The 11,768-nt window shown below is 41.4% G+C and overlaps 1 pseudogene; it reads left to right on the top strand.

Annotated features, from left to right (window-relative positions):
• Positions 1-9,429: 9,429 nt before the first annotated feature.
• LOC142750600 (olfactory receptor 11L1-like) lies at positions 9,430-10,360 on the top strand (annotated as a pseudogene).
• Positions 10,361-11,768: the final 1,408 nt, after the last annotated feature.

Raw genomic sequence — 11,768 nt, 5'->3', positions numbered from 1 at the left:
ACCTTTAGAAATGATAAGAAGTCCAGAAGTCCACACACTATCACACTACCACCACCTTGGATTTTTTTATATTACCCACTCACCCCAGAAGAAGAGGAGTACTGATGGAGGAGGAGGATGAGGAAGGAAAAAAAATTGTATTTAAAAAAAAAAAACACATTAACCCATTGTGGTTCTGTATTCGTCCTTAGTCATGGATTAGTCATGGATTCCGGACAGACAAAAAAAAAAAACCCTGCTGCTTTTTCTTATTGTGTATCCACCTCATTTTAAATATCATAACATTAAGCAGATCTTTCCAGGTTACATCCGATAAAATATTATTTGACAACCAAAGCCATAGAATCAAAATCTTTGCCACAAAGGCCTTAGTAGTATTTTTTTTTTTTTTTTTTTTACATTGAGGTCCTCAATTCGTAACGATCACTGAGTCTAAATAGGACCGGAGACCTCCGGATGTCCAGCTTGTGTGTACCTTTTAACTTTTCAATCACTTCCTCCCAATATAAATACATTTTTGAACATTTCCAAGGCGTATGGTATAAATCAACCCTGTTATCAAAACCTTAGTTTATGTCTAATAAGGATACATTTTAGAGAAACATAATCCTATACATTTCTGAAAACCACCACTCCAAGATGCTTAAGACAGGAACTATACCGCAGTATCGACATTCGTAGAAGAGAGTTCCTTGAGCTCCAATGTATCCTAAAGCTTCTAGGAAATTCCCTTAAAGAATGACAAAATTTATCAACTAAGGCCATATTCACTCGAACGAGAACAAACTCGGACGTGAAAAACAGCCGTTATTCACGTCCGAGTTGCACCCGCGCAGGACCCGTTTTCACTCACCCCTCATAGACTTGAGTCCATCGAGGGATCCGTGAAAACAGACAAATATAGGATATGTTCTTTATATCAATGGACCCTTCACACGGTCTGTTAAAACAACGGCTGTGTGAACGGCCCCTTTGAAATAAATGCGTCTTTGCGACGGCCGTTGTTTTAACGGCCGTCACACGGACATACACTGTGGTCGTCCGAATTCGGCCTAAAGGTGAATGATCTGAGATCCCCCTAGTTGTATATTCCACATTTTGAATCATTCGCATACAAGTGTTATCGACTAGAGCCATATCTATATGAGAGAATATGTTACAAGATCTTAAAGGGTTTTTCCCATGAGAGCCATTTATGACATATCCACAGGATAAGTCATAAATGTCAGATAGATGCGAGTCCCACCTCTGGGACCCGCACCTATCTCCAGAATGGGACCCCCTAAATCCCGTTCAGCTGCTCCATGTTGCGGCTGAATGAGGTGAATTCCGGCCATGAAAAAGGTTATATGGTCGCGAGTTACGTAAACAGCCTAACTCACTGAGCTACGCTGTTTCCATAAGTCTCATAGAACTTAATGGTAGTTACGGAAACAGCGTAGCATGCTACACTGCTTCTGTAACGGTCATTCCCTACTATGGGAGTTCCGTAAACAGCGTAGCTCGGCGAGTAACGCTGTTTATGTAACTCCCGACCATGTAATCAGGAAGTGGCCGGGAGACAGCGTGAGTACAAAAAGCTAGAACGGGGATTAGGGGGCCCCGTTCCAGAGATGGGTGCAGGTCCCTGCTGATTCTTCTTACTGTATATCCACCTCTCTCTAAATATCATAAGATTAAGCAAATTTTTCCATATTGCATATGGTGGAATTTTATTTGACAACCAAAGTCGTAGAATCAACATTTTTGCCACGAAGAGGGCCTTAGTGATTGATTTATTTTTATGAACAGAAGTCCCCAATTCATAACTATCACCGAGTATACACAAGACAGAAGACATTTGGATGTCCAACTTATATATACACCTTTTAACTTATCGATCACTTCCTTCCAGTACATGTACATTTTTGGACATTTATCTGTATTTCTTCTTTTAATTTTAAATAAAAAGAGACGGTGTTGCGTGTAATCTGTGTATCGTGAACCAATGTGAAAGATTCCAAGACGCATTGAAAGTGACGTTTAAACAATTAGCTAATATTCCATCCCATGCAGCTTGTGAGATAGATCCTATATCTTTTTGCCAGTTTTCACCACCACCACCCCCACCCGTGGCTTGAATATTGTTCGATTTGGGGAATGTTGGTTTGTGAAGTGAAGCTCTGTGTCACGATCTGTGGGTATGTGGACCCACTGGGCCTTACCGCCGTAGAGGTATAGCAGCAGGCCAACAGAGTACCAAGTAAAGTCTATAGTTCAAGCAAGGGTACCTGTGGTGGTTCAGACAGTAGCGAAGACTAGGCTCAGATGGGACCTTGGCAGCAGACAGCAGACAGATCGGTGGTACAACACAACTCCAACTCTTTAAAGCACAGGAACAAGGTAGCACGGGATGCAGAATACAGGTACGAGAACACTGGGAACTGGAAGACACTAAGGGACCATTTGCAAAGACTAACATGGGTACATAAACAGTGCTCAGGCAATGAAGGAAGGGGCAGGGCCCTTCTTATAGTCCAGGGTGATCATGGGAGCAATCAGTCAATCTGAAACATATGTGTGCTCTGGCCCATTAAGGCCAGGAATTAGCTGGAGCGCGCACCCTAGTGGTCACTGCAGGACAGGACGGCCGCATGTGCTGGCATCTCTGGGGAGGAAGACGTCTGCAGGAAGATAGGACTCTGCAGTCTATGACCGCGGACGTTACACTCTGTAGACAACAATGGTCTCATCACTTTTCTGTACACCAGACATGATGAGACCATTGTTGTCTACAGAGTGTAACGTCCGCGGTCATAGACTGCAGAGTCCTATCTTCCTGCAGACGTCTTCCTCCCCAGAGATGCCAGCACATGCCTGGACAAGGCATCATGGATCATGGGACATGTAATTACCAGAACTACTGCCTTCCAGAAGTGAACTCATCCCCTATTGCAACTACTGATGAAAAAAGCTTTGTATGTTACATAGTTCTTGTATAAAGCTTGTAGTTTGGACTGCGTGATGCTACAGCTCCAAAATTCCCGGGATAGTATTGAGTGCCCCCTATAATAGTGCCACACTTAATGCCCCAAAAAATAGTCACTACTAAACTTAACCGGTTCCTCTTATCACATGAGCATCTAGTGTCGGCAGGCCACAATCCTCTCTTCAAGCCTGTGGCCATGACTGTTTGACGCTTCACGCAGATGAATCCCATAAATGCATGGTGGGACAGGGTCCAGGATCCAGTTGTTATTTTAACAATCGTTATAAAGAGCCAGCCTCAGTAGGGAAGTTGGTTTATGCCCCCTAGATCCCCAAGGGGTGCAGGCAAGGGGCACTTGCATCGCATGCCCTCCCTATAATCTGGAACTGGTTGGTTTAGATTAGGGGGTGATGTGAATGATTTTATGTGTCTATTGGAGATTCTCTTGAACCGTATGACTATGTATAGGAAAGCAGGGGATTTGGAGCTCTGTAGCAGAAAAAAAAATAAAAATAGCTCCTTATCTATACAGATCTAGCACAACATTTTGGACAGAAAACCTAGATGACGTTAATAGTTGGGGGGGGGGGTCACTATAAGTTTCCTAGATTTAGTCCAGATCAATATGAACAAGCACTCCAAAATAATGAGATCATTATAATCGTAGAAAATAGATGATAATCACTAACAAGTCTACTGACAATAAGGAGGGTGGCGGAAACTCCTCGGAGGGTCCCGAGTTGTTATATAAATATTGGCTTCATTCGTGTAATTGAATAGAACACATCTGATCTTCAACATTACAGATCATGTCAGGTAAGATACTGAAGGGTCTACATTCAATTCTTACACCCAGATATCATCGGTGATCAATATCATCATATTAAATGCTTCCAGATCTTCCCACTCGAAGGACTCAACCATTGACATGGACAGATCTGACCATAGGTCCAGTGGAGCCGCTGATGACCATTCATGACCTCAACATATCTGGGGGAAAATGTACCTTGGTAAAAATATAAAAATAGGGAGGGCAGCTTTAATAATTTATACTTTTATAAAAGTACCCAGGTACCCAGCTTTATCACACAACTTTGTTGTACGGATCCATAATACAGCACTAGAGTTGAGCAAATCTAGTCCATACATCAAATTCATTACAAATTTCCAAAAAGCTTCGGATTTTCGTGAATAGTGAAAGGAGAAGGAGGACGTCAGAAAGAAAGTGATAGCAAAACACGGAATACAGATAGAACGTGGATTAGCGTCAGTGAGTATGTTTCAGGGCTTATTCAGACGAACGGGATGTACGTCCGTGCAACGCGCGTGATTTTCACGCGCGTCGCATGGACCTATATTAGTCTATGGGGCCGTGCAGACAGGTGCGTGATTTTTACACAGCGTGAGTCCGCAGCGAAAAAGTCACGACATGTACGTTCTTTGGGCGTTTTTCGCGCATCACGCACCCATTGGAGTCAATGGGTGCGTGAAAATTACGCATGCCGCACGAAAGCACTTCTGTGGGACAAGCGTGATTCGCGCAACAGCTGTGAAAAGGATGAATGAAAACAGAAAAGCACCACGTGCTTTTCTGTTTACAAACATCCAAACGGAGTGTCATAATGATGGCGGCTGCGCGAAAAGCACGCAGCCGCGCATCATACAGGGCTGACACACAAAGCTGTCAAGTGCCTTTTGCGCGCGCAAAACGCCGCGTTTTTTGCGCGTGCAAAACGCACACGCTCATGTGAATCCGGCCTCATAGTGAGGAGAATAGATGCTTCGATTTACAAAAATTGGATAGAGAGATAGATTTCAGGGACAGAGATAGGAGTCAGACAGTGTCAGTGTGTTAGACAGGCAGCCATTGCTGTGAGTGAGTGCTGCTGCAGCTATACAATTCTTAAATTAATTTGCAAGTCACCAATTATCATCACATCATTCACAAATCTTCGGCAATAATAATAATCCTAGTGCTGATAGAGTCAAGCAGTTATACATAGGTCTGTTTCCAAATCACAATTCCTCTTTAAATAGACTAAAAAGGCGATTGTTTATTTACTTCTCTAGAATGATCAGGCACATGTATTCATGGAGGTGAAAGTGGAGGTTAATTATACATATATACACACACACACACACACACACACACACACACACGCTTTAACTCCTTCCCTCCTCCCCACATTCTTAACTTTTATTTTTTTTAATATTGCAATTAGAGGACATGTTTTGTGTGGAATGAGATGTCGTTTTTCATGGCACCATTTATTGTACCATATGATGTACTGGTAAATTGGGAAAAAAATATTTATGGGTCAGTTCACACGTTGCGTAAGTACCGTGGATTTTCCGTAGCTTAATTAGTTGGGGAAAATCCGCAGCAAATACAGTACCAGCAAAGTGTATGAGATAGAACAAATCTCATCCACACGATGCGTAAATACTGAGCGGAAAAAAACGCTCAGAAATTGACATGTGGTGCGGAATTTTATTCGGCAGCGTGTCAATCGTATTTGCGTAAACGCTGATTATTTGTTGTGGCTTTTCCCCATTGAATTCAATGGGGAGGCAAAAGCCGCAACAAATAGCAGTTGCGTTTTTTTTGCTACGGAATCGCATCGAAACACAACTAATATTAAGAAAAAAATCTCATACTTACCCAGAAGTCTGTGTTTCTTCTTCCAGGCCGCCCTCCTGTAGCAGTGGTAACATGGGATGAAACATTATCACAGGAGGCCAGCCTGGATAATGTCAGAGGGCCGGCCTCCTGGGATAATGTTTCATTACACGTGACCGCCACTGTAGCCAATCACTGCTAGCAGGCCGGCTAATGCTTCAGTTTTCCGGTCGAAAAACTGCACCACATTTTGCTGCGTTTTTTTGCCCGGAATTCCCTGCGGCGTACAGAGTGGATATGCTGCGCGCTTTTACGCAGCGTATCTGCCCTGTGTGATCTTAGCCTATGGGGGGGGGAAATGGGAAAAAGCAGTGATTCCTCCATTGTATTTTGGGTTTTGTTTTTAAGTGGTTCACCGCGTGGTAGAAATTACATGTTAAATTTATTCTACAGGTCAATACAATTACGGCGATACCAAATTTATAAAGTCTTTTTTATGTTTTACTACGGAAAAACTAAAAAAGTTCAAAATAGAATTTGTTTTGTTCCGCCATATTCGGAGAGACATAACTTTTTAATTTTTCTGTCAATTGAGCGGTGTGAGGGTTTTTAGTTTTTTTTTGCAGGATCAGCTCTAGTTTTTATCGGTTCTATTTTGGGGTCCATGAGATTTTTGTTATCACTTTCTATTTCATATTTTTGTGGGAGAAGAGGTGACCAAAAAACAGCCATTCTGGTGTTTACAATCATTCTTTTTATTACTTTGTTCACCGTGCGGGTTATATAATGCTGTACTAATAGTTCCTATTTTTACGGACGTGGTGATGCCAGTTAGGTTGTTTTTAACTTTTTTTTACATTTCTTTTGGTGGAAAATGGGAAAAGGGTTTTTGTTAACTTTTTAAATGTCATTTTTTTTATACATTCAAAAAATTAACTGTATGTAACTATTTTTATTCGTCCCGCTTACACTATATACTGCAATACCAATTGCAGCAAATTGTGATTTTTACAGTCTCCAGAGCTTAATAGGAGCACAAAGATGGCAGATCTGAGGGCCATCATTGGGCTGCCATGCTAACCAAAAGCACCCCGCGATCACCTCACATGGAGGCCGATGGAACATGCCCCCTCTTTTTTTAATGGCTTAGATGCCGCAGTCATAATTGACCGCGACATTTAAGGGCTTAAACAGTGTTTATGAAGCCATACTGTGCTCCGATTTCCTACACATCTGGTTTCTATAGGGCTATACTACAAAACGAAGGTTATTTCTATATGAAAAATAAATTGTGCCATTTTCCGCTAGATTATGGAGATATTCTCCCCTCATATTATTGTTACTATGAGAACACAGTGCCATATGGATGTACTATACTGTAGTACACAGAGTACTCATGGCTCCATAATGTAGAACCATGGACACTCCAGTTGCTGCTGTACAGGCTCGATGCCCCGGAAAACTGGAGGAGCCTTGGCTGGCTAGAAATGTAGTATCATATGTTGGCCATTCAGTTGAACGGCAATCTATGGAATGTGTGGACCCTCAAGTCTGTTAGAGAGGGGCTGCTCTTATAGAGTGGCTCACTGTTCTGGCTTCCAGAGAGGGATCACAGCAGGGAACCCCTCTATGAACTCTACATAATAGGAAATATGGACATAAAATCACTAAATAACTAACTATACAAGACCTTATTCTTGACCTTGCTGGAAGTCTTAATTAAACCTTATATACGATGTAGAATTACTTGACCCCATAAATAGTTGGGACAATTGATGTGTCATTTCGCTGACAGTCGATTGTGTAATTTTTACCAAAATTGAAGGTTAAATTGCTGTGAATAATATACTACCAGCCATTATGAGACCCTTCTATAAATGCTGAGACAAATTAAGTCATATCCCTAAACTGAAAAAAGTGGATCATGAGGAGGACATAATGGCAAATCTCAGCCATTAGATATATAAATTTAGTACATGTCCCAGTGTTTTACCAGAATGTTCTATCTCCTAATTTGGGTCTTCAGGCTTGTCAATGAGGTTTTCATAATTTCTTTGATAAGCTCCATCCGCTAGTCACTTGGTGTCCTCTTCTTCATAAGCCAGGAGTAATGGTCTTCTCCGTTGAGGTGTGTCTTCTCATATGTCTATAATAAGATAAAGCTTCAATCCAGTTATTTGTGCTCTAAGCGGAAGATCTGACATCTACTTGACGTCTTCCAAGATATTCATCAGTCTTCCAGAGCATCAAACTTCAGAGGTGTCAATACTTGTACTTGTCCCACTTCTTAATGTCCAGGAGAAGATTCCACAGTCTGGACAATCCTACAGATATATTGTAGAACGTAAAGATCTGTCCCAGGTCCCTCATTCTTCCTCCATCATCCTGCATTGTTTTTCTTGATGTCTTGATCCCTTCTTAAAATGTTCCAAATAGGCAAAAGTTTTATGATCTTCACCGGCTCTAAAGTCATTGGTCTTTGACGTTATAATTAGGTTTCATTTTTCACTAGAACTTTTTTGGGTCCTCAATGAGGTTTCCATGATTTTTTTTTATGATGAGAACCATCCGCTTGTCACTTGGTGTCCTCGTCTTCATAAATCAAGAGTCATTTTCTTCTCCGTTGAGGGGCATCTTTCATATGTCTATAATAAGATAAAGCTTTGATTGGCAAAAGTTTTATTATCTTCACTAGCTTCGCAGAAGTTTTCCGTCTTTGACGTTCTAAATATATTTTTCACTTGAACGTTTCTTGTGAAGATTTTCACGTCTTCAGGTCCTTGATCACTTTCTTCTATCTATATATATGTTAGTACAGGCAGTGTGAAGTTCTCTCTTCTGCCTAGGAGGACACATCACAATACAACCCAACTTGATCCAGCCCTGTACGCTCCATCCTGAACTGATCAATAGCAGGGAGTTACATCTGAGTGGCCTGCTGTATATGTTCACACGCTTGACAAAAAACGGCTGTAAAATACGGAGCTGTTTTCAAGGGAAAATAGCCTCTGATATTCAGCTGTTTTTTTATGCATTAGGCGTTTTTGGAACTGTTTTTCTATTGAACCAATGAAAAACGGCTCCAAAAACGACTCAAGTGACATGCACTTCTTTTTACGTCCGTTTTTAAAAACGCCCCGTTAGAACGAACCATCATTTTTCCCATTGTGATCAATGGGCAGATGTTCAGCCTCTGTATTTTTAGCCATTTTTCGGGGGGTTGACGGCCCGAAAAACGGCTGAAAATAGGCCGTGTGAATATACCGTTAGATCCTCGAGTGGGGATCAGGTGAGGTAATTATTTGACTGGTATATTATAGCTGACATCCATAGAGTACTGTGGCTGGTTCCCAATGGAGTGCATTATGGCTGGCACTCATGGTAAACTGTGGCCGTCATTGTTATGGGTGCACGGTGACTCATAGGGGTACTATGACTGACACTCTTAGAGTAGCACTATGGCTATCACGGTCATGGGAATACGGTGGTATGGCACAGTTATGAAAAACAGTGCGATTGTGTGCCTGGTCTTTTGCCAACAGAGCAGTGGATGAGGGCTCTATATGCATTAGGTTGCTTTACAGCAAGAGACGTGAGAAAATGACTGATCTCCTGGAACACATAAAACCTTAGTCTAAAGAGATTAACCTAAGGCTGGATATCTGATGTCCAAGTCAATATAAAAGTGTCCTCCATGAAGTTTCAATCACAAATCGCAGGATATAAAACCTAATATACAAAACAATAAAAACAGAATATTTTTTTTTAAATGATGACATTTTATTTTTATTCCTCAAGACCAGTATCCTCTGATCTCCTTTTGTCTTATTGTCTCCAGGGAATGGACAAGAGAAATCAATCAATAATTACAGAATTTTACCTTTTGGGATTTGGAAACCTCCACAATTTCAAGATTTGCGTTTTCACTCTGTTTTTGATTGTCCACATCATGGCTTTGACAGCAAATGTCCTGGTAATTGTCTTGGTTAGGGTGACCCAGAGTCTCCATTCCCCCATGTATTTCTTTCTCAGCCAGTTGTCCTTGTCTGAAATCCTGTTCACCAGTAACATTGTACCCAACATGTTATGGCTGATACTGGCAGGAGGAGGCAAAGTATCAATTGCCCGGTGTATATCTCAATTCTACTTATTAAGTGTTCCAACCATTGCCCAGTGCCTTTTGTTGGCAGCCATGTCCTTTGATCGATATGTGGCCATCTGCAGACCATTACACTGTCATTACTATGACCTTCACTCATCAGCTTCAGATGGTCACCACCTGCTGGTTGTTGGGTTTCACCTTGTCCATTTTTGTATATATTTACTCAAGCAAATTAAAATTTTGTGGCCTCAACACTATCAACCACTTCTACTGTGATATTGCTCCTCTTATACAGTTGTCCTGCTCCAGTACATCTTCTGTAGAACTGATCATTGCTGTGGTCTCCTTCCCGGTCCTCTTGATTCCATCAATGTTTATTATGGTCACCTACATTTCAATCATTCAGACCATCCTCAAGATTCCCTCCATCACTGGAAGACAAAAAGCTTTCTCCACCTGCAGCTCGCACCTTATCATCGTGTGCATGTACTATGGGACGTTGTCAGCCATTTATATATTCCCACCAAGAAATAATTCCATACATCTGAACAAAGGTCTGTCAGTCCTATACACACTGGTGACTCCCTTGTTAAACCCTCTTATTTACAGCTTGAGAAACCAGGACATCAGAGGCGCCATTTTTAAATATGTTCCATCTTTGAAGCGGTGAAAAGCTATGGAAGCTTGAGGACCTGAGTATATTGATTTCGCCATAGTACATTTCTTTAGTTGGTCTTATCTTTGCTTATATTATCCGACCACTGCTTATATCTACTGATATACCTACTTAAATGTGACACCAAATCCTTTTTCATTTGGAATGATAGTCGTGAATTGACCCTAAGGCTGGAGAGTAATTTCAAGATAGCCCTAGCGTCCTGGCGATGACCGTCCTAGAGATTAAATGTATCTAAATGTGGAGAAATAAGAATCAGGAGAGAACTTGAACTGTTTCTTCTCTTCTAATATTAAGACACTTTTACACTGGCCAAACGTTCCCCATTTGTGCCCGGTGTAAACATGGCAGCGATCAGTAAACCAACAAGCAAACGTTCGTTTGTTGGATGATCCGACCTTTTATGCAACCCGAAAACGTAAAGCTTGGCATCAGAACATCTCCCCGTGTAAACCAGGGATGTGCTGCCGACAAGATGCAAAATGTATGGGACCGAACAATCGTATTAACAATAGTTAGTCCCCATAGACGCCGATCATGGGGATCAGGTTAAATGATGCAAACGAGCCACTTCGACATGCTCCATTGTCGATCGCCACTTATTTACCAGGCAGAAAACCCACCCATGTCAAAGGGCCATAGAGATTGAAAAAAAAAAAAGTATTGTGAGATTGTGAAATTACATGACAACCTTGAGCTAAAGCGGATTGTGAATTTACCGCAGTAGTCAGTTTGAGATCGCCTAGAGACCTGATGAAGAACATCTGAAGGTTGGGAACCAATATGACATCGACATTTCAGCTGGAAAAGTAGTAAAAAATAACTTTGGGGTTCGGGAATTAGTTGATACCACTAGAGATGAAAAGTAACTAAAGGTGGAGAAACAATGTGAGACACCCTTTCAACTAAAGAAAAGGTGGAAAATCACCCAAGAATTCTGGACATCTCCCAAACAGGTTCTCCACCTTTTTTCTGGTTTAAATTTTGACTTATGTACATTGGTTTTCCTCGTGTAGTTACTTTTCATCTCTAGTGCTATCATTTCTAAAAACATCCCCAAGGTCATCTCCTACTTCTTCTCAGCTCCAATGTTGTTACATAGTTAGTACGGCTGAAAAAAGACACATGTCCATCAAGTTCAACCAAGGGAAGGGAAAAGGGAAGGAAAAAAATTTCTACACGTAGGAGCTAATACTTTTTTGTTCTAGGAAATTATCTAACCCTTTTTTAAAGCCATCTACTGACCCTGCTGTGACGGCTCCTGCGGTGACTATTCCATAGATTCACAGTAAAGAAGGCTTGTCGCCTCTGCAGGTTGAACCTTTTTTTCTCCAGACGGAGGGAGTGCCCCCTTGTTTTTTGTGTCACATTATTTCTTGGTCTTCATCTTTATGGCTGTCAT

The sequence above is a fragment of the Rhinoderma darwinii genome, chromosome 3 (assembly GCF_050947455.1).
Source record: "Rhinoderma darwinii isolate aRhiDar2 chromosome 3, aRhiDar2.hap1, whole genome shotgun sequence".
NCBI classification, from domain to species: Eukaryota; Metazoa; Chordata; class Amphibia; order Anura; family Rhinodermatidae; genus Rhinoderma; species Rhinoderma darwinii.
The sequence above is the reverse complement of the archived record's forward strand: the minus strand, read 5'-3'. Positions and strand labels throughout refer to the sequence as shown.